Source organism: Plecotus auritus (assembly GCF_963455305.1).
Source record: "Plecotus auritus genome assembly, chromosome: 10".
Lineage (NCBI taxonomy): Eukaryota > Metazoa > Chordata > Mammalia > Chiroptera > Vespertilionidae > Plecotus > Plecotus auritus.
Genome location: NC_137785.1, coordinates 55,463,881 through 55,485,672, shown reverse-complemented (window position 1 = coordinate 55,485,672; position 21,792 = coordinate 55,463,881). Strand labels below are relative to the sequence as shown.

General features: G+C 52.7%; 1 protein-coding gene across 2 annotated transcripts in view; it reads left to right on the top strand.

The window, feature by feature from the left end:
- GNAO1 (G protein subunit alpha o1) overlaps nucleotides 1-21,792 on the top strand; it is a 131,858-nt gene that overhangs the window by 55,526 nt on the left and 54,540 nt on the right. The window lies entirely within an intron of this gene.

Sequence of the window (21,792 nt, the reverse complement as noted above, 5' to 3'; positions counted from 1 at the left end):
CTGTCTTGTCTCTCTGCCATTCTCAGACCCGAGCTGGCTCCTCACTGCAGCAGCTCAGGACGATAGGGCTTCCGACACTTCAATGCAGGGGCCCGGATGGGCCTAACCCTCCCTGGTCTCAGGAGCTTTTGTGTCTCGTCGGGCAGAGGTGGGTCTCATAGCTCTGCTTAAGCCAGCCACAGGGATGGAGGTGCATGAGCAGCTTAGACCGATCGGGGAGAGTTGTGGACACCAGGACAGGGCTGGTACTTGGCCAGCAAGGGAGAGAGGGAACGTGGTGGCTGGCTTGGCCACCAACAGTGTCTGCCCCAGCCCTGAATGGTCAGAAAGAATTGGTACCGAGAAGCAGGAAGGGAGGGTGTCCTCGGTGCCAGGTGTAGGTGGTGGCGCTTGGGCAGAGAGCAGAGCACGTAGGACAGCGTTTCCCTTTGAAGACACAGGCAGGAGCTGCTCTGATTCTCGGTCATCCCTGCTTTCATCCCGATTGTGGCACAGCACAGACACCCTGCCCCGCTGGTGAACATAACACAGAAACTTAGCAGCGCCCGCCACGGGAAGGCTGGCCCGAGGGCTTCCAAGGTCCCAGCACTGGTGTGTCTCCCGCTTTTCCCGTGCTAACGTTGCTCTGCGATGGGCTCACCCCTCCGTCGCAGGCCATCCACAGCCTCAGCTTCAAATCCGAGGGAAAGTGGGGTTTGCTTCTGGATATCCCAGGAGGAGGCTTACTGCTTCTCGCCGATTCTGATTGGCTCGCATTCCCATTGCTGAACCAACCATGTGGCCTTGGGGAATGCCATGTGCTCAGACCCCACCTGATGACATTGGCCAAGCGTCCGGGTGGGGTGCCCCCCTCTCCCGCCACAAGCTCCTGAAACTGGGAAAAAGGTAAGAGGATAGGAGGTAATCCCAGCCACAGATATCCCATCCGAGATGCTACCTCCAACTCCAAGAAAGAGCTAACGTGGTTTTTTTTGTTTTTTTATAAGATGCCTTTGACTCCTGTCCTCCATTTTTATCTGTTTGTAAGGCTTGTGAGGATTCTTAGAGACAGGAGGGAAAGGAATCTGGGGAAGTGCATCTTTTTATTTATTTATTATATTTTATTGATTTTTTACAGAGAGGAAAGGATAGGGATAGAGAGTTAGAAACATCGATGAGAGAGAAATATCGATCAGCTGCCTCCTGCACACTCCCCACTGGGTATGTGCCCACAACCAAGGTACGTGCCCTTGACCGGAATCGAACCTGGGACCCTTGAGTCCGCAGGCCGACGCTCTAACCACTGAGCCAAACCGGTTAGGGCGCTAACGCGTTTTGTTTCAGCATTCCCAGGGTGTGTTTTAGAGGCTGTCACAGCAACTCCCTTAATCCTCATAAAATCCCTGTAAAGGTGGCTGGATGGGAATGATCCATCCATTTTACCGATGAGGGTCCGAGACCTCCAATGACTTATTGAGAGACATCCAGATAGGCAATAGCAGGCGTGGCTTTTGAACCAGGTCCTGTGACCCCCGCGTCCGGTGCTGTACGCGACTCTGCCAGGAGCACTGCCTGTTACTGTCATGACCCGCTGGGAATCAGCGTGCTTCTTAGCAGGAGACGTGCCTAAAACTTCGTCAATGGAATCAAGTTGAAGAGTCACCTCAAGGAGCCACCATCACTTGAAGGCGTGTGATATGTAAACGGTGGTAGAATACAGGGCGTCGTTAAGCTCAAGGGCATGTTTTAATAACAGTTAATTAACGTTGGCAAAATAGTCAGCAAACATTTCCCCCTTCTGCTCAAATGGGTCCTGGGAAGAAGGATGCTAATGGAGAACCCCAGGTGGTCAAGTACGCCTTGGATTTCCCTAACAGCCTCCTTTATGGGGAAGAGCTTGCCTGTAGATGAGTCTCCTAAGGCTCCCTCACCCCACCCCCTCCCCTTGCCAACACACAAGCCATCCTCAGCTGGTGGTCCTGCAGAGGCTGGGGCAGGATCCCGCTGCTCCCAAGGTTGGTACAAGGTGAGCTTTTCCCTGCAGGAGTCATTTCGGTACCTAGTGGGATCTCATCCTGAACTTGCCCACCAGCCAGGCTGCCATTGTCTCAGCGTTTAAAGCAGCCCATTCAATTTCTGGGAATTTATAAGTACTTTTCCTGGAGTACAGACAGAAGCAGAGGCTTTAAGCCAGAAGGTACCAGCTCCTCTCTCCTATGCTCTGAGGCCTTGTTGTGAGGGCAATCAGATTTGTTCCCTGCAGAAGGGTCAATGGGCAGAAGAAATTACAGGGAGAATAGAAATCGTCCTCCATCCTCTAAGTACAGCCACTCAGAGAAGGAGAGGGGGAAATCCGTGTCCAGCGAGCTGATGGGTTCAGGAACTTGGGTTTATGGTTTACTGAGAACATATATGAAGGGCCAAGGTGAACTGTAGGTGCTGTACTCTGTCCCCATTGGTTGCCAGTCTCTGGATGGCAGGGCAAATGCAGGCCAGGCTGCCGGCAGGACCCTGTGAGATGAGGGCTGGGAAGCGGGGTCCTGCATTGTACTGGCTGACTTGACGGGGCGTTCGGCTGCAGAGAACAGGGCCAGCCCGGAGGGAGTGGGCATGAGCTGGGGCACTCCACCCAACGCCTTGGTAAACAGCACAGGCTTCGGAGTTGGTAACAGAGCCTGCTCCGCCACCTACTCCCTGTGTAACCTTGAGCAGGTGGGTTCATGTCTCTTGGCCTGCACTTGCCCTCTGTGGCGTGGGGATCGTAATAGTACCTTCCGAGAGGTGTGAGGATGAAAGGAGACGGTGTCTGTAAGCCGCTGAGCGTGGTGTCAGCCGGGGTGGTTGCTCAGTGTGTGCACGTGGGGAGGCCATTCGCTCCTCCCTCCTGCATCCTTCCCTCCTGCATCCGAGGCCGCCATCCTCCTCAGGGACTTGGGACTGTTGCTGTGGGTACCAGCCCTCTGAGGAGTCACGTCCTCATTGAGTCCTCAGACTGGGAACACCTCATCCACACACCATCCCCAGGAATACTCAATCAGACACCCTCCACGCCGTTCCCCTGGCCCGGCCCAGGCCCACTGTGCCTTCTCCTGGGAATCGGGAGGGCCCTGTCTTCATAAGGGAGAGACACCCTGCTGCCTTGGGCTGCACTGTCCTGCCCCCCCTCCCCCACAGCTCACAGGGCCCTTCTGGCAGGTGGAGCCCAAGTCACCCCGGGGAGGTGCCTGCTGGAGCTGGATTCTGAGGCTACAGAGAGATTAGGGGTGATGGGCCGGCATTCTTACCTCCTGGTCCAGAGCTCTCAGCTGGGGAGTCGCTCTCTCCTGACCTTTGAGTGTCTAAGGAGATAGCGCCAGCAGCAGCCATCGCTGGAGCCAAGTGTTGGAGCAGGGAATGGTACCACCCCCTCCGGGCCCTCTAGCCTGACCCAGCTTCTGGCCAGCTCTCCCAGGAAGGCTCCCTCAAGGACCCTGGGTCTGGTGCCAGGGCCCATCACCCCCACCATTCCTCATCTCACCCGCAGCAGCGTGTGACTCGTCTTATCACAGAGATTAGCAGGGAGAAGCCTGGGATGTGGAGTCAGAAGACTGCTCTTGGAGCCCCAGCCCGGCACCTGGCTAGCTTGTGACCTTGAGCAAGTCCCGTTACCTTCCCAAACCTCTGTGTTTTCCCCTGGACGATGGGGAGGAGGATAGCTGTCCTTCCTCCTTGACAGGGTATGTGCGATGCCCAGTAAGACAACCTTCCGGCAATGTTTAGTTGTGTGAGAGCCTTTAAAGCAAGCCAGAGGTGAGTGTGAGGAATGAAAATGTCCTTTCCAGTCCAGTGGGGCAGGTATTGACCACTCTTTTCAGACATCTGGTGCTGGCAGGCACTTTCACGGGACCACCTGCCAGCTCAACGCTGAGCTATAGGGTACCCCGCTGAGCTCCACTCAGGTCCATCCCCCCACTAGGAGGTGTGCCCTTGACATGAAGGTCTTCAAAACGGGCTGTGGCCTAATGGGCTGCATGCTCCTGGCGTATTTGGAAGCAGAGCTGGGGGGGTGTGGGTGGCAGAGTGGGATGAAGGAGCCAGCATTGAGCCTCTGCCTCCTTCCCAGGCTGGGAGTGGGAGGGAGATGTCAAGTCTTCCTAGGACTGAGCTTCCAGTTAAAAAAATAAAACATAACCCCCCAAAAAATTCAAACCCCAAACCTTGTTGAAATTCTAATGAAAAGTTGTATCAAGTTCCAGTATACATAGGGGAATTTTTTGTAATGGTCAGTGCTCTCATTCAAGAACATGTATCTCTTCTTCAAATCTGCTTTTACAGCCTTTAGTAAAATGAATTTTCTTCTCAGTAAAACATACCTGTTAGAAATACACATATCTTGCCCAGCCGGTTTGGCTCAGTGGATAGAGCATCGGCCTGAGGACTGAAGGGTCCCAGGTTCAATTCCAGTCAAGGGCACGTGCCCGGGTTGCAGGAGGCAGCCGATCTCATCATTGATGTTTCTATCTCTCTCCCTCTCCCTCCTTCTCTGAAATCAATAAACATATATATTTTTTAAAAATACACATATCTTAATGTACAGCCTGATGAATTTTCACAAAGTGAATACTCCCAGGTGCTGAACACCCAAGTCAAGATGTGAAACCTGGCCAGCACCCTCTCCCTATATTACCCCCACCTCGGAAACCGCTCCCTCGGCTTCCAGAAGCACCGATCAGATTGGCCTGTTTTTATATTTTATATAAAGGGAATCGTACTCTTGGTTTTGTCTGATCCGTATTGTTGTGTGTGGTTGTAGTTTGTTTCTTCCCATTGCTGTGCATTATTCCATTGTGTGACTAACCACAACTCTCTCTCTTCTGCACGTGAAGGGGATATGGCCTTGAACTATTACCAATAGCGCTGCTAGAAACATTCTTGAATATCCTTTGGGGAACATGTGTACACATTTCTCTTGGGTGTATACCGAGGGATGGAACTGATGGGCAGGAAGATTTTTGTAGTTTTCTTTGTATAGGTTCTGTAAGTTTCTTGTATAATTTATTCATAGATATTTATAATTTCCTCACTATTGTGAATGGGGCTATTTTCTTGATTTCCTTTTTCTAGGTAATTGTTACTATGAAAAGAAAACTATTAATTTTTTAATATTTATCTTGTATCCAGTCACCTTACCAATTCTCTTATTAATTATAGTAGACTTTTTTAAAAAATAGTCTCTTATGTTTTCTGGATACCCCAATATCATCAAAAAAGTTATTTTAGCTCTTGTTTTACAACATTAGTTAGTAGTAGTAGACTATGATAAATAATAATGGTGATTATCTAGTTCTTGATTTTTTTTTTCACTATTTCACTATTTTTCACTATTTATAATCGTATTTACTATTGGGTTTTGGTAAATACTTTTTATTTTGTTTACGTAATTAGCTTCTATTTCTGTTTCTTAATTGAGAATGATCTAAATTTTACCAAGTACTTTTTTAGCATCTATTGATATGACCATATGGCATTATCCATGACATCTTTGTGGTTGTCATGGTTAAAGCTGTTGAACTAAGTTTACTTTCCTAGAATGAACAGGTTTAGTTATAACATGTTTTCTTTTAATACCTGCCTAAATTCATTTTGATAATTTTAAAAAATAAGTTTGCATGAATTTTAATAAATAAGAATAGTTTGTAGTTTTCTTTCTTCTTCATAGTTTAGTAATTAAAGTTATGGTAGCTTCATAGCATTAATTGGGGAACTCTCTGTCTTTGAAATAATGTTGGAATTATCTGTCATTTAAAGGTCGGGTAAAATTCACTGAATCTGTCTGGTATTAATTACCTAGTGCCATTTTCAGGAGTAGATCCTGGTCCCCTTTCCCATCTTCCCTTGGTAATTTGTCTGTTCAAACATTCTTCTTCTTGGCTCAGTTTTAGTAATTTATATTTGGCTCTGTCATCATCAGACTTTTAGGCTAATGTCATAGGGCTGCATGTGGCGTTCTTGATGATTTTGTTTTTCCTCTTCTGAAGCTGTGGTTGGGGCCCCTTTCTCATTTCTGATCTTTGTGTATTTGCCTTTTCTCTTAATCTCTTCAAGGTTTTATTTTCCTTATTTTCAGTGGATGTATTTATACTCTCCTCTAGTCTACTATATGTTTAATCTTATTAATTCCAGCTCTCAACTTATTGATTTACAATTGTAGTTTCTTTTGTTTTGGCTCATTCTTTTGGTAAGTTCTTAAGAAGGATAAGTTCCTTTTTTTTTTTTTTTTTTTTTTTTTTTTTTTTGTATTTCTTCTTTAATCGTAGAGGCTTTGAGTTTCCATGGGAATTGGTATGACATGCTCTCCTTAATTGCATCCAGGTCGTCTGTCATTTTCCCTTTAATTTCCTTTTCAACCTGGATTTATCTAGGGTGGGTTTCTTCATTGCTAAGTCGATATTTTTCTTCTCCTCTTTTTAAATTTCTAATTTTATTATTTGTGATCAGAGACTGCAGTCTATAAAAGCTTTCCTTTGTGCCAAAACCGGTTTGGCTCAGTGGATAGAGCATCGGCCTGCGGACTGAAGGGTCCCGGGTTCGATTCCGGTCAAGGGCACGTGCCTTGGTTGCGGGCACATCCCCGGTGGGGGGTGTGCAGGAGGCAGCTGATCGATGTTTCTCTCTCATCGATGTTTCTAACTCTCTATCCCTCTCCCTTCCTCTCTGTAAAAAATCAATAAAATATATTTAAAAAAAAAAAAAAGCTTTCCTTTGTAAAATTTGTTACTGTTCTCTCTCTGTGACCCAATATGTGATCCATTTTTTGATAAATGATCCAGGTTCCTACGCTAGACCATTCCGTATTCAAGGAATGTAAGGTCCTGCGTATTTCTCATAACTCCAATGATCTTATTCATTTTCTCTGTTATCTGCATTAATTTTTGCCCACAATAGTCCATTTCTGAAATAGACACTTTTGGAATTCCACACTAAAATTTTATCTCTTCCCTACATGCTTTATGCTGCTTACAGGCGTCTGGTGTTTTTAACTTCTTCATTACGTGTTCCTTTTATCGCTACAAATATCTTTATTTATCCTCTGCACTATTTTTCAAGTAAAATTTCCCCTCACCTAATTAATTTGGACACTCCTGCTTCCCTCCTTCTGTTTGCATCTGCCTGGAATCTCCTAGCCTGGGCGTTCATTTCCGACATTTCTACCCTTTATTTCAATTAGTTTTCGTGTAAGCATCATGTACCTGGTTTGGGTTTTTGTTTTAATTTTTTAAACCCAATCCGACCGCTTCTGTTTTTTAGTGAGAAGCTTGGTCTATTAACTGTCGTACTTGATTTCATTTCTTCCATCTGATGGCATGTTTTTAATTTCCTTCCAGTGCTATTTTCGTATTTTTCTTTCCTCTTATTTATGCTGGTTTGATGTAGTTGCTTTGCATTTCTTTTTTTTCCCATGCCAATTGGGAAGTTCCTACTTTTCCATCTTATTAAAGGTTACATTCTTTCCCCCTTAATTCATAATCAAATACATATTATTCCACTACTACTTGAAAACAAGATAACACGAAATAACTATTTCTCCCTCCAATGGGCTCCCTTTCCTCCTGCTTTCCCCGCTTCCATGGAGGAGACCTTTAGAACAATTCCCAAGTCTCCTGCTTAAGATGAGACCATGGAACATGTTTGTACTCCTCCTCGTCTACTCATTGATTTTGTTAGGATGGTTTCATATTTTTAGCGTTGGGGTGTGGTTGGAATTTTTCTTGTAGTGTGTCCCTTCTATTTTCAGAGTCCTTCTTCGTCCTTCCTTTCAATTCACAGACTCGGGTCTTCCATGTGTATTTCACTACTGGCTCTCCTCCTGGCTCTCCTCCATCCGTTCCCTTTCCTTCTTCTGAAACACCCGACATCCTCAAGCTAGATCTCCCTGGATCTGTCCTCCATGTCTTTTTCCTTCTCCCTCATGCATTGTTTCTCTTTGTATCTTTGGAGATAACCTTTTCATTTGATCTTCCAGGCCTCTAACTCATGTCTCCACAGAGACTCCCCTACTACAGTTGGGAAGACTTTGTCTTAAATGTGCAGAAAGCCTTTCCTACCTGTCTGAACTGCTTCAGGGCACCTGTGATTCTCCTGTTGGCTTGTCCTCTGTCTCCTGGAGCGGCTCTGCTTCGCCGGGCGTGTGCATGGTTTTTTCTGATGATCTTCTGCTGGGTGCATGTTCTTGCAGCATGCTGTTCCTTGTTGGTCCTCTGGTGTGGAGTCCAGAGTGCCAGCCTTCACTGTGGAGTGGGGCTGGCAGGCGGAGGGCCGCCTCCTCCTTCCGGGCCAGTGGCACTGCGGTAGGTGAGCCACCAGTCTGCTCCCTTTCTGCCTGGACTCGCTGTTCTCCTTCGGCTGCAGGGCCAGGGGGGATGCAGCCCACTTGTGAAGCTACATCTTGGCATCCTGGGGTCCAGGGAGACCTAGGCCAGTCAGGCAAAGCCACTTTCAAACTCCCCTTCCCACTGGGGTCCACGTGTCTCCCTTGGCCAGGCTCTGCTCAGTATCTGCAGCTTTTGATTACGGCTCCGCGGGTCCCCAAGTCAAAGGGAAAGATCCCCACACCAGGGTTTTAGTCGGCTCTCCCCCATGTACCCTCATCTGCCCAGAGGCTCGGCCGTTCGGATTCAGGGTGGGCAGGTAGGTTAAAGAAGGCCATCTCTCTCTGGTTGCTATTCCCTGTCATTCCCATTCTCAGTTGCCAGTGGGTCAGCTGTGACTGGTAACGCCCTACCCTTCCCTTCCTCTGGGCAGGCTGCCGCTATGACTGACACCCAGAGACCCTAACACCCCCGGCTCCCCAGAACCCCTCCACTCTGTTGTCTGCCTGAATCCGATTAAACACTGGATTAGATTCCAGAATCGTATGCTCCAAGGCCCCTCGCAGTGTGGGCCGACACTGTCCATGTCCCCCAAGATGATTTGCAATAGCAACAAGGACACAGCGTTCGGCAACGTTGAATCCTGAGGTGGGAGCGTTCTTTTCCCGGTTCTCTCTCAGTTCTTCTGATGATGACAAATCCAAAGCCTTGAGTTTGGTGTTACTATGCCTCTGACACCTCTTTAACACTTAAAAATCTTCCTTTTAGCAAAACGAGAGAGAGAGAGAGAGAGAGAGAGAGAGAGAGAGAGAGAGAGAGAGAGCAGGTATCATGCTCACAGTATTTGCCTTCAGCGGGTGGGGAAACTGACGGGAGAAATTTTGGAGGGAAATCAGCGGTTCGGCGAGGGGCCTGTTTAGTCTGCAATGCCTGGTGTGCGTGGAAGGAGATGTGGAGGAGGCGGCCCAAGGTCTGAGGCCGGGGCTCTCCATTGTTTAGAGGTTGGATTCCTTCCCCATTGCCAACCAGTGCACAGGACCCTTTCCCGCTGGTTGGCTGAGTGCCTTTGAATTGGCTCGCTCAAGAGGCTTGCTTCCCATCACTTCTGGGCCACTTCTCGGCAGCCGAAGCCACGTGATTGTCATTAGTGTTCCATGTGTCTGACCAAGCCGCACTTAAGTGCAAACATGGACTGTGGCCAAGCTCCCAGCTGTGCAGAGCCTTCTGGTTAGCCGTGCAACCTGTCGGATCCTTGGTGGGGGGCGGGGGAGAGGCTGCAAAAAAAGATGGAAGCAAGCTGGACCGTTACACCGGCTTGAGAGTGGTTCACACTGAATGTTCCATATTCACAGGACCTGTCAAATCCCTGGTTGCCTGTATTTATTAGGGTAACCAAAAAAAAAATAAAATAAAATCTGCCATTAGATTATAGCACTCTTCTTTCCTCCCAGCATGTGGAGAAGCTTATTCCACTGGGAACATGCCAGTAGCCGGCTCTCTGAGGGGCCACAGAGCAGCGGGCAGTAGACCGAGGGCTGTGAATTGCAGGGGCCTGTGGGTCGGTCACTAGAGAGCCCTGGCCCTGTCCACAGGAGCCACCGAGAATGTCCGATTTTTTTTTTTTTTTCCAGGAGATCAGTATCTTTTTGTGAGAATTCTCCTGGACCATAAACATTTGCTCCCATTAAAAAAAAAAAAAAAAAAAAAAAAAAAAAAAAAAAACTAAACCAAAAACTCAAGACCATTACAAGCCAAACAAAACACAGCTTTCTCTGGCCCAAGTCCAGGCTGCAGATGGCCGGTTTGCGGCCTCTGCTCTGGGACAGTGGGACAGTGGGTCACCCCTCACTACGGTTCTCATGCATCCCCCGTTACTGTAAAATGGGGCCACGCCCAGGGCTCCTGGGACAGAGGTTACGGAGAGGACCCTGCTTCGGTCCCCGGTTCTGCTGCTTCCGGCTCAGAGACCTTGACCAAGCAGATGCTGATCTCCCCTGTGTCTTAGTGCCCTTCTCTGTAAAATGGGGATACATACGTGTGTGACTTGCCCCCGAGACGTGTTGTGAATATTTGATGGGAACACAGACATAAATGCCTGGTACCGAGTTAATGTTTAATCCCCGGGAGCTGTGCTTATTGTTCCAACACCATCTGCGAAAATGCTCATCCAAGCTGAAGGGAGTGCTGGGTATTTGTCACCGTTCCGGGCAGCGGCACGCCAGCCAGGTGAGGTAGCCCCTCACCACGTCTACAGCACAGAAGGCAGCCGGGCTGGACTGCGAAGGCAGCCGGGCTGGACTGCGAAGGCCTCGCTCAGCCTTCCCGCCTTCCTTTTGTTCAGGAACGTGAGTGGTCGTGTTGATGTTCCTGAAGTCCTGGGATGTGCCATCCTGGGAGAGCCGGCACCGTGTCCCCGTAGCTTCCCTGTGGGCTGGTGTCAGAGACTCCCACACATTGGCCCTGCCATACTCACAGCCTCTGGCAGCCCCTCCCCATCACAGGATTGAGGGGTGCTGAGGGCATTGGGGGGAGAGGGGGAGTCCTGTCATCTCCATTCAGAGAAGTAAGGGTTTAGGGCAAGGGTGGGCAAACTTTATGACTCGAGGGCCACAATGGGTTCTTAAACTGGACCGGAGGGCCGGAACAAAAGCATGGATGGAGTGTTTGTGTGAACTAATATAAATTCAAAGTAAAGGAGCGGAGGGGAGAGCAAGAGAACCGGATAGAACAGCCGGATCCGGCCCGCGGGCCGTAGTTTGCCCACGGCTGGTTTAGGGCCTGCTCTGGCGAGGTTTTAGTCTGAAGTTGGCCGGGGTTGCCCCTGGCACCTCTAGCCCCCAGACCCCGGTTGGTGCTTCTCATGTTGACGTACACATCGCAGTCAAGGTCACTCCAGTACACAGAGCGGTGTTGATGGTGGGAAGCGCGGCCAGGCACATGCCTGGCTTCAGAGGGTCCGTTATCTGAGCTCAGAGCACGGTAATAGGCCTGGAACGACAGAGCGCTACAGGCAGGATACTTGCTGACGCATTCTTGCACAGCCAGCTGAAGAGCCCCAGGGTGTTTTGTGATCCGTGTGAGTCAGCAAGTCCCCGCTGGGGCTGTGCAGGAGGCCGGCCTGGCTTCCGAGGCCACGGGCAGCACCTGCAGGAAGGCCCGTCAGTTGCTGGAACCGAAATTGGACCGAGTGCACCGTTCGCCTCACATGCCGGGATGCTGCCTCCTTGTCAAAAGCCTTGCCTTGCGCTTAGTAGGGGGTGAGAGTGTTATTGAGTTGAACGTCACTCTTGGGAGCTCAGATTGTGTCCACCTTGGATGCCGAAAAATTGTGTGTGTTCTCTACCCCCTCCCACCATCTTCCGGGGTCCCTGGCCGCCCCGCGGCTAGGCCATCCTGATCCGCATGCACGTTGGAGCGTAAAGCGCGGTCTATGCAGAAATCACTTAGGACAGTTGTCCAGCAGTTGGCTGTGGTGATGGTAAGCAGAAATCTTCCATGGTGGGGGACACATGGCAGAGTGAGGGTCTCCCAGGACAGGCTCCATCCATCCGCTCCTTGTCCGCTCCTTCAGCAACGTGTGTGTGGATTTCCGCGCGGGAATCTGAGCTGGATTCCGCCTGCAAGGGGTTTTTAGCCCAGTGAGAGAGCTGAGACGCAAGGAGAGGGGGAGTGGAGCCCGCACGGTGCTGTGAGTGGTCTACAGAAGGGCAGGGCAGCGAGTTCATTGGACGAGGATCAAGCTATGACGTTTTTGTTTGTTTGTTTATTAATCCTCAAGGATGTTTTTCTATTGATTTTTTTTTTTAAAGAGAGAGTAGAAGGGAATGGGGAGACAGAGAGAGAGAGAGAGAGAGAGAGAGAAATATGGATGTAGTATCGATTGGTTGCCTCCCGTACACGCTCTGACCAGGGCCCGGGGATTGAGCCTGCAACTGAAGTACGTGCCATTGACTGGAATGAAACCTGGGACCCTTCAGTCCATGGGCCGACGCTCTGTCCACTGAGCCAAACTGGCTAGAGCTGGGAAGGTGTTTAAAGAGGCATAAGAGTCTCCATTGAAGAGCCCAGGGTGGCAAGAGAAACCTCGGGATTGTTGGTGCCCTTCTTCATATGCAAATGTCTCTCTCCTCCTGTCCAGTGGGTCAGGGGTTTTGTCCCTCGCCAGCCTGATCGCCTTCCTCCGAACATGCTTGCGGCCACCAGCATTCCTTGGAAATTGTGGTCCGAGGGCTGTCCGCAGAGGCTCAGGAGCCTGGGCTCTTGGGAATACTTGTGCTTTCTTGCTGCGTGGCCTTGGGAAAGCTCGGGAAGTCCCCGTTAGCCAGCTTCCTCCTCTTGAACATGGCACTTGCACGCACACTTACATAGCTTTACTAAGGCTGGACGCTGGAAGGTGAGTTCAAGGGTCGTCGGGAAAATTCAGTATGAATATCGACGGAGACCTTACACAGAGCTGCCCCCTGTGGCCGTTACTATTCTTCCCCAGCCCCAGCCCCTCTACTGGGGTGCTGAGCAGCGTGCGGAGCGAGGGTTTGGACCATAGGCAGTGTGCTTGTCCTCTGGTCTTGACCTGCATCCCTCATGAGGAGGCCTGATCAAGTGGCAGATCTCAGAATGGCGGACTGAGAGGCCCGTCCTCCTTGGATGGCTTGTCTCCAGTGTGAGCCAGTCTCAGGCTTGGTCATTCAGAATCCCTCAGCTGCAGCCGCTGGACCAGAGCAATCCTCCCCCTCCCCCTCCCCCTCCTCCTCCTCCCCCTCTCCCTCCCCCTCCTCCTCCTCTTCTCCCCCTCCTCTCCTTCCTCTCCTACCTCCTCCTCTTCCTCCCCCTCCTCCTCCTCCCCTTCCTCTCCTTTCTCTCCTTCCTTCTCCTCTTCCTCCCCCTCCTCCTCCTCCTCCTCCCCCCATTCTCCTCTTCCTCCCCCTCCTCCTCCTTATCCTCCTCCTCCTCCCCCTCCTCCTCCTCCCCCTCCCCCTCCTCCTCCTTAATCTCCTCCTCCTCCCTCTCCTCCTCCTCCTCCTCCTCCTTCTCCTCCCCCTTCTCCTCCTCCTTCTCCTCTGCAGAGGCTCAGGCCTCAGTGAGGGCTCAGGCACTGCTTATTCTCCAAGCCATCCGCTGAGCCCCGATCCCTGCATGCTGACCCCAATGATGGCAAAAATAGGCCGAGAGTGGCACAGCTGGGTCTGCTCCCCCTGCAGAACACTGCCCACCCCAACATCCCTAGAAAGGGCAATCGATGCGGGAGCCCACAAAGTGCTGTTTATGGACTCTCTTTGTTTGGGCCATGACCATGGCATCGTGGTTATTAATGAGGAGTCTCCATCGGCTTGAGAAAGGCCAGGGTGGGGACCCCGGGCGGCCACGGCGGGGCTGTTTACATTCACCACACAGACTGGCACCCTTCCTGGGCCGCATGGGGGAAGGAAGGCTGGCTAGGCGGGGGTTGCTGTGTGTCTCTGTGGCTGTATTTCTCTTGGTCTGGCAGGCCTTGCCCTCACCTGGAATTCTCTCTCACTCGCTTTCAAAGACCTAACAAAGGGATGACGCAGAAGGAGCCAGAAGAATGTGGCTCACGGGGTGCCATCCAAGAGCTCCGGGGGCCTGCCTGGGTGCGCACGTGACCCCGTTTGTCCAGTGAAAATTGATGTGGCAACAGACCCCTGCCGTTTGGTTTGGGGGAGACATGAGTGACCCTGGAGAGGAATGTGGATTCAGACTTGCTTTTGGCAGACTTCCACAAGCGTTCCCCCCAGAGGGTGTGAGAAATGTGATTTCCCCAAGGAGCCCCGCGTCTGTGATCTGTGCCTCTGGCCTTGAACGCTCCTCCGCGGGGAGCTGAGAAGGTGCTTTTCCTTTGCCCCTTTGTTTCAGAACAAACACTCACCCAGGATGGCCCAGCACCTGGGGCAGGTCTCCCAGCCGTCCCCTGTGTGTGTGCGTCCGTGCGTGCATGCGTGCGTGCATGCCTAGTGGTCTGGCCTGGAGAACCAGGGTTCTTTCATGCCCCTGTGCCTCTGGAGGTCGGTGGTGGCGTGTTTGCCTCCTTCCCTGCCCAATCGCGTGCTGAGAAGCAAAAAAACAAGTCTTCGTCTAAAACAGCCATGGGCAAACTACGGCCCACGGGCCGGATCCGGCCCGTTCGGCTGTTCTATCCGGCCCGCAGAGCCGAAAGAGCGGAGGGTTCTCTTGCTCTCCCCTCCGCTCCTTTACTTTGAATTTATATTAGTTCACACAAACACTCCATCCATGCTTTTGTTCCGGCCCTCCGGTCCAGTTTAAGAACCCATTGTGGCCCTCGAGTCAAAAAGTTTGCCCACCCCTGGTCTAAAAAGAACAGGAAGCGGAAACCAAGAGCCTGTGAGCGCCTTTTGCCGGATGCCTGTCTGTGACCCAGAAGAGGAGCCATGGCAGTGACGTCCTTGGGGTTGGTTTGGGGTTTTGTGTTGTGTGGGTTTGGTTTTCTTTGAACATTAGGGGCAGCGGACAATACTTGGGGAGCTGCTGGTCCCTGGAATGTCTTTAAGAGAAAATGCCCCCCAGGCTGACTTGGCCGCTGTAAAGTGGGGTTGGAGCCCACGCTCCCCCCCCCACCCCCCACCCATCACAGGGTTGTAACCCTCAGGGCCCTCAGAAGGTACGCAGTAACCAGATACCCCCTTTCAGCTCAGCAAGGCCACATGGCTAGGCCAGCGCCCTGCCGCCATCCTCCCCAAAGGACTCTGAGGGCTGTGCGGGGCCTCTGCGGTCATCAGAACTCCTGGTTCTAAAGACGGCACCCTGCCTCGGCGTGCCCGAAGCACAAAAGGAGGCACGTGGGCTCATGGAACTGAGTAGCCTGGTGTTAAAGCAGCTTCAGGCACGGCTGCATCCAGGTGTGGGTCAGGGGCTCACCCCTGGAACTTAGGCTACAGAGAGAGTCCCCAAAGTGGGAGGAAGGGGGGGTTCTCCAAGGGAAGAAGAGAAGCTGGGCAAGCAAACGCAGCCAATGTCCACTCCAGCCCTCCTTTGCCGTGTACGAAGCTCACCCCCACGGACGGTCAGAGTCCCACCTGGTCCGCTCGGATGGCAGAGCCTTCGCACCTGTCCACCCGGCGTCAGAAAAGGGGATGTGGTAGGTGGCTCGGGGCGGCGAGCATCTTGCCTGTGAGCCCTCTGCCTGAGGCAACACGCTCTCGCGGCCTTTCCTCTCTCTCCCGTGTTCATGAGGACGTATGCAGGGGCTAGTGAGCAGGGAACGTAAATAATGAACACACACTGTAGGCGGGAAGGCAGGGAGGGCTTCGTTCCCCGGGATCGATCAGGATGAGCGAAGCCTGGCAGCCTTGCTGGTGCGTTCTGCCCTCCCCGCCCGCCCCCCCCCCAGCCCCGACGTGCGGTCCCGTTGTGTATCAGACATAATGCCCTAATAGGAATGCTTCCCTTCATCATGTCAGCGGAAGACGCAAGGGCAGTCCACCGCTGCCCTGAGCAGGCAGATGGGAAGGCAGGAACGGTACTTAGATTTAGGCAGGAACATCGACATTGAACCAGTTCGCCGCACGCCTGGGCCTTTGCTGTGTTTAATGAACGCTCGGGTCTCTGCCTAGGCGTCGGGAAAAGGGCTAGGGAGCCGTAGCGCACTCTGTCATCTCTTGGCGACGTCACCAATGAACTTAACAGTTGGGTTTCAAAGAACGGCTTTTGGATTTTCCCAGAAGTGAGTGGGGAACGGACAGCGTACGGTGGCTGTGTGTCCTGACCCTGAGAAAACCCGTGAGATGGACCAGTGAGGGTTCAAGGGGGTGACCCACGCCGGCGAGTGAGGGATGATTCTAGTTCGTATCGCTGGGGAAAGGGCACAGGTCCCGGGCCCCCAGGGAAGCCACTGAGCACCCACGGTGGAGGCCGGAGTCGCAGCCAGGGGTGAGAGGGGACGGTGGTGGGTCGGGGAAAGATGTGTGTTCCATGTGCAGACCCGTCGCTTTCTAGCTGAGCAGCCGCCTGTTTGATTCAGCCATCAGCCAACACTCACTGGCCACTCCTGTGCGCCGGGCACTGCTCAGGGGCTGTGGTCCGTGAATGAGGCAGACAAGGTCCCTGCCCGCCTGGAACTCTGGGCATATGAGGAAGCAGGCACCGCAGCATTAAGTATGTATCTCAGGTGGTGGTAGGTGTTATAAGGAAGACAAGGCAGGGTAAAGACAGGACACAGAGGCAGGGGGCCTCTTGGAGCCAGAGTGGTCTGAGGAGGTGACAGATGAGCAGAGCTTGAGTTCAGTGAGGTATACAGGTCCTCATGTCAGAACGTCTCAACCTTTTTTCTTTCATCCTAAGAAATCTTTGAAATACCTAATGCTTGTATTTTTTAGTATATTTTTTAATTGATTTCAAAGAGGAAGGGAGCCCTAGCTGATGTGGCTCGTTGGATAGAGCATCGGCCTGCGGACTGAAGGGTTCCAGGTTCGATTCCGGTCAAGGGCACATGCCCAGGTTGCAGGCTTGATCCCCGGTAGTGGGTGTGCAGGAGGCAGCCGATCAGTGATTCTCTCTCGTCATTGATGTTTCTATCTCTCTTTCTCTCCCTCTCTCTTCCTCTCTGAAATCAATAAAAATATTAAAAAAAAAAAAAGAGGAAGGGAGACGGAAAGAAAAATAGGGACATCAATGATGAGAGAGAATTATTGATCGGTTGCCTCCTGCACGCCCCCCCGCTGAATCAAGCCGCAAGCCAGTCCTGTGCCCTGACCGGGAATCGAACCATGACCTCCTGGTTCATAGGTTGACACTCAACCACTGAGCTACAACCGGCTGGGCACATCTCAAATGTTTTGTGAGCTGCTGTATCCCAAAAAGACGACATTTGGCAAAGACAGACATGACCCTGGAGCTTGATTAACCTGAGCAAAACAGGGTGACCACAGGGAGTTGATACAACCGAGGCCCAAAGCCGACACGCGGCCTGTCCGAGAGGCTGGGGCAGCACGCACAGGAAGCGGCCACGGAGGCCCAGTGACAGCCAAGCTCACGCCCACTGGTCAGTGGAAGAACCCAGACCAGACTCAGGCCTTGGGAGCGATGACGTGAGTGTGTTCGCCACCACGGAAAGTGGCAATGTCTCCTGGAAACACGGGCAGGGGCAGGGCCAGCGCCTGGAAGCTGAGGGTGGATTGGAAGACAAAGGCCTCCCTCTGGGGAGGCTGGCCGAGCTGCCTCGAAGGATTTCCGGTAACACCGAGGGGGGGCCAGGCCGAGGCCCACGATGCTGACCAGAGGAGGGCTGGCCAGGGGCCCCGCTCTGTGGGGCCTTCTCCTGCCCACTTCGCTGGGGGTGTGATGTTTGTCAGCGGCCAAATTGCGTAAGAACCTGAGTCTTCTGCCTCCAAGGCCAAGGCAGGATCTCTGTCATCCAAAGCCAGGGTCCCAGGATTGAGACCAGGGAAAAGGGCGCAGAGCCTAGAAGGCAGCCCTCCGAGCGGCACATACACATACACGCGCACACACGCAGAATGGGAGCTGGCACGCACCTCCACCCCCACCCCTACCACCAGCGCCGAGCGTCTCGGGAAAGGGCAGGGGCCACGCTGTTCCCCAGATAACAGCAGCAGAGGCTCTGTCCTGGAACCACGAGTCCCGGCCTGGCCCCTGGCTCCGTCTGGTGACAGTTGGCAGCTGGCGTCTTTGCTCCTGGCCCGCGTTCCCCCTTATTAAAAACGGCATCTTCAGAACAGATTTCTGCAAGTCACTGTCCCCAGGACTCACCTCCTGTTTTGCAGCCGTCATTCCCCTCGGGCGTGGCCCGCCTCATGCTATTATTGTAAAGACCCTTGCAGTCTCTATGGTTCTAATATTAGACTATCATGTTTTAAGTAGGGCATTAATTACTGAAGGGGGGGGTCTTGTTTATTTTTATTTTATTTATTTTTAAATATTTTATTGATTTCTTACAGAGAGGAAAGGGAGAGAATAGATAGTTAGAAACATCGATGAGAGAGAAACATCGATCAGCTGCCTCCTGCACACCTCCCACTGGGGATGTGCCCGCAACCCAGGTACATGCCCTTGACCGGAATCGAACCTGGGACCCTTCAGTCCGCAGGCCGACGCTCTATCCACTGAGCCAAACCAGTCAGGGCTTGTTTATTTTTTAGATCATGTTTTCTCTTGCCATACACTTTGACCCCGAGTGAAGGAGCTGCGTTTTCCCCTGGGTCCTTTCTTCTTTCCAAATCGCCGAGGGATCCTGTCTGCGCACACGTCACCCAAGCCCAGCCCGCAAGGCCAGGGGCCGCCCCGCCTCTGGCTGGTTCCGTCTGGGTGTACAGCTTTGTGTCTTCATTAGGAGAAACCGGCTGACGGTCCGGCAGCCTCCCAGCAGCGGATGGAAGCTGGGAAGAGCTCCGTCCACAAGCAGTGTCCGCTGACAGGGCTTTGGGTGAATGACTCAGGGCCCATTCAGACAGTGGGCCACCGGGCTGCCAGTGACGGCTGCCGGGCGACAGGGAGCCACGCAGTGTGATTTCACTTCAGGAAAAACAGTACACACGGGGGCTGCCAGGTAGAAGGACTGTCCTAGACACCAGCATGTTGGGCGGAGCCTCCCTCCAGGCCGTGGGACGATGGCTGCCGCGTGGCGGGTTTTCTTTGCTTCTTTTTTGCTCGGCTGTGTGGGTTGGAATCCAGGAGTGTTCCCAGAACAGGCCTCCGTCGGGCCTGGAGAAATCAGGGGAAGAGGAGGGGGGGGGGGCTTCCTTTTAAAGGGATCCACACGTGGAACAGAACCACGTTGGAAGTCAAGATGGTTTGGAAAAGCACACAGATGGGCGTTGTTCTATTTTAATAGGTGACTGTTTTAATGTGTGTTAAGAAAAAAATAGAAGTGGTGCATAGCCCTATGCGATTGGGTCTCTGCTGCCCTCACTGGCCTTTCCCCCGCTCCCCCTATTCCACCCCCACTGGCTCCTCCTCCTTCCTCTAACATAAGGTGCCCCAGGACCTTTGCACTTGCTGTGCTCTCTGCCCAAAGTGCTCTTCCTCACATAAATGCAAGGCCCGCTCCTTCTCATCATTCAGGCCTCAGCTTTACATGTCACCTCCTTTCCTGGCTCCTAACTCTGCCCCCCCCCATCATTAACTACCCTTCTTGTGGGTATTACTCTAACATTGTTTGTTTGTTTGTTTGTTTACTTCTTTCTTTCCTGTCTTCCCCTACTAGCCCGGGAGCCCTTTGAAGGCAGGGGCTGTGTCTGTCCTGTCCGCCACTATCTCTGGGTGCTCTAGGAAGTCTACCTGACACGCAGCAGTCGGCCGTGTGGACGAGAGGAGGAGGGGGTTGAAGGAGGCAGTGCCCTTAAGGCTAGCTCTAGCTCTGGCAGTCAGGGAGACAGCCTTGATCCCTGGAGGAGAGCAAAGCTCCTCACCCCCCATCGGGGCCTCCAGGTCTCAGTGCCTCTGCTCTCTGGGAACTCTGGGAACCCAGATATCCCGGTCCCACCAGGACTACTTAGCAAAACACACACATCTTACCTCTGCCCAGCCAGTCGTTTACAACGTGGACAACCTGCCCTAACCGGTTTAGCTCAGTGGATAGAGTGTCAGCCTGCAGACTGAAAGGTCCCAGGTTCGATTCCCGTCAAGGGCGTGTACCTTGGTTGCGGGCACATCACCAGTGGGAGATGTGCAGGAGGCAGCTGATCGATGTTTCTCATGGATGTTTCTCGCTCTCTATCCCTCTCCCTTCCTCTCTATAAAAAAAAAAAAAATCAATAAAATATATTAAAAAAATAAATAAATAAATAAAACGTGGACAACCTCTGCTCCCCGCCACCCTCCCAGCACCCCGTTTGTTTAGGCCTGGTCACAGCTCGAGTCTGCCTCTATATATTTTTATTGATTTTTTTACAGAGAGGAAGGGAGAGGGATAGTTAGAAACATCGATGAGAGAGCAACAATGATCAGCTGCCTCCTGCACACTCCCTACTGGGGATGTGCCCACAACCAAGGTACATGCCCTTGACTGGAATCGAACCTGGGACCCTCGAGTCCCCAGGCCGACTCTCTATCCACTGAGCCCAACCGGTTAGGGCTCGAGTCTATCTCTAGAAACTCCCCCTTTACCTAGATCCTTAAAGGGATTGTGGTGGAGGATGGAGCGGGGGCGGGGGAGGGGTGCACTCCGTGCAGGGGACAGAGTGCTGAGGAAGGGAAGCAGAGGTGGGGCCAGCCGGGAAGTGGAGTGAAAAACTGTGGGGCGCAGCAGCTGAGGGTCTGTGAGTCTTGAACCACCAGAAATTGGGGGCAAAACTGTGTGTGGGCTGCACTCGTCACAATCTCAGAGGCATCTGTGGTGAGAGAGTGGCTGCTGGGCCAGATGACCCTCCAAGGTCCCTTCCAGCTCCCGAGCCTGTGGCTCTGTGACCATATAAGGCCGCTGTGTCTGGGGAGCCTCACTGCGGCTGAGCGCAGCCCCGCACGGAGGAGAAGCAGAGAGCAGAGGGAGCCCAAGCCCTGCCCCTGCAGGGGTCCCAGGCAGCAAAGGGGAGCCCAGGTGAGGGAGGCCAGGGGTCCCCCCTCGGTGGCCTCTTCCCTGAGAGCTCCGCCCCGCTCGGGGGGGCTGGGTGCCGCTCTCCCTCCCTCTCCCCATTCCCACTTGAGATCTCCCCATTGCATTGCCAGGTTTCCAGAGTCCAGCGGGCGGCTCCGGTCCAAAGTCGGACGCTCACGCCTGCAGAGTCAGCCTTGGCTCGCTCCCCGTATTTCTTCTGGTTTGGTGGCTGGCAACACCTCTCAGAGCCCCTGAGTTTCAGGTGGGCATCAAGCTCGGCTTCCCTTTGCTGCCCTGGCTCTGCAGGCATAAAACGCTGGTGGGTTCCCACCCTGGCATGCACATGTACACACGCACGCACGCACGCACGCACACGTCTGCCTCCTTCGGTGAGCTCCTCGGAGAGGGGTGGTCTGGTGCCGCTGTGTACTCCCGGCTCCTGTAGTTAGGAGTCCTGCCCCGAGCCAGCCCTGTGCCAGGTGGTATGGACAGGGGAAAACTGAGGTGTGATCACCTGAAATCCAAGGGCTGACAGGCTGGTGGTAAAGACAGAAGATTCATAAACAAGTCTACTCAGAGATGACCTCTGACTATGGTTGTCATCCAGGTACAAAACATGCTTCAGATGCTCTTGGCTGTAAGTGACAAGCTCAGGTCCCGTTAGCTTATACAAGAGTAAGGAGGAATTAGTTGGCTTCCGTCACTCACCAGTGAAGGGGCAATGTTATCTTCAGGCACGGCTGGATCCAGTGGCTCAGATGATGCCTCCGGGACATGATGTTGCACTCTGTCACTCAGCCCTGTAGGGGAAGATGCTGCTGGGCGGCTGAGGTGTCCCAGGTGGCCTCCCTCCTGCTCTCCCACGCCCGGCCTTGTCTCCTTCAGGACTCAGACCCGGGCTGTTTCTCCAGCCTCACACCAGACTCGTTGCCTTGCCTCACACTC